The sequence below is a fragment of the Octopus bimaculoides genome, chromosome 22, assembly GCF_001194135.2.
Source record: "Octopus bimaculoides isolate UCB-OBI-ISO-001 chromosome 22, ASM119413v2, whole genome shotgun sequence".
Taxonomy (NCBI): Eukaryota; Metazoa; Mollusca; class Cephalopoda; order Octopoda; family Octopodidae; genus Octopus; species Octopus bimaculoides.
The window spans coordinates 18,668,538-18,669,877 of record NC_069002.1 but is presented as its reverse complement, the minus strand read 5'-3'; the positions used below and the strand labels follow the sequence as shown (position 1 = coordinate 18,669,877).

At 38.5% G+C, this 1,340-nt stretch overlaps 1 long non-coding RNA gene across 1 annotated transcript in view; it reads left to right on the top strand.

The window, feature by feature from the left end:
• The first annotated feature begins 221 nt into the window (after positions 1-221).
• LOC128250555 (uncharacterized) overlaps positions 222-1,340 on the top strand; it is a 3,478-nt gene continuing 2,359 nt past the window's right edge. The window contains exon 1 of the long non-coding RNA XR_008266588.1: positions 222-856. This is a non-coding gene — a long non-coding RNA (uncharacterized LOC128250555). The remainder of the gene's footprint in view (positions 857-1,340) is intronic.

Sequence of the window (1,340 nt, the reverse complement as noted above, 5' to 3'; positions counted from 1 at the left end):
TGCTATAACAGTAAAATCAACCAGACGGCCTTAACTGATCAATGGAGGTGTGAATACATTCAACTGAATGAAATTTCATTTTTTTAAGTTCTCTTCATTCTTACTCCGAGCATCTGACCATTCAGACGTGACCTATACCCAAGAAACGAAGCAATGTCAGACAGCCAAGCTGATATTAAGTACATGGAAAACACACACCCAAACACACACACACACACACACACACACACACACACACACACACACACACACACACATAATGTGCATGTGTGAGAGTGAATGCATGTATATTTCCTTTTTACATTTTACAGTTTGCACTGCGAAACATTCCCCTCGTCAACTTTTGAGTGATGGCCCTAACAGTTTCGAACCCTTCCTGTAGGATAAATTCCTTCATCAGTGCCGAGCGTTCTTTTAGTCTTTTAGGCCACAACCCAGTAAACTTTTTGCACCTTCCCTCTAAGTTGCTGTCGTACCAAACCAGTGGAAACTAACCATTTTATTACTTTAATAACTGTTGACGATTTCTTTCGTCTTTCTGCCACACATTTCATCTGTCTCTCTCTCTCTCTCTCTACATATATGTATATATAGCGAGAGAGAGAGAGGAAGAAGAGAAAGTTCGAGTGTGTGTAAACTAAGCTATCGAATTAAAGTAACACCAAGTCCAGTCCAATAACATTCAATATTCCTCATTGAGATCCACTGAAAACCATGAGAAGCTATAGCCAACAGGAAGTTGAAGCGTTTTAAATGACAAACCAATTGGTGATATTCTGGCAAGTGAAACAATTGTCTCCAACTAATTTTCCAGATATGACTGGCGTCTTGGACATGCGGTACACTATTTTGGATGGTAAGTCATTTTGACATTTAAAAGTTTTGAAGAATCTACAGTCTGATTCAGATTTGGCTCCATTTTTTATCTGGTGTAGCCATAATGACGTGATGTATACACACACACACACACGCGCACACACACGCACGCACACACACACACACACACACACACACACACACACACACACATACACACACACACATACACACACGAAAAACACAAAGCAGCAGTGTGTGGTTTGAAGAAGATTTAGGGTGTGTTTTTTTTCTGGTAGGTTGGGATAGTATCTAATTGTTGTCAGCTGAGGGAGACTGGACTGCTATCTCAAGCTGATCTTCATAACTTGTTTTGGTTCTCTCATTAGTTCATACATTCATACATATGCATAAGATTCTACACGTTCGATTGTATGTTGGACTATGAGAGAGATGTAGTTATTTTTGACCAGTGGTGTAACATATATATATATATATATATATATATATATATATATATATAT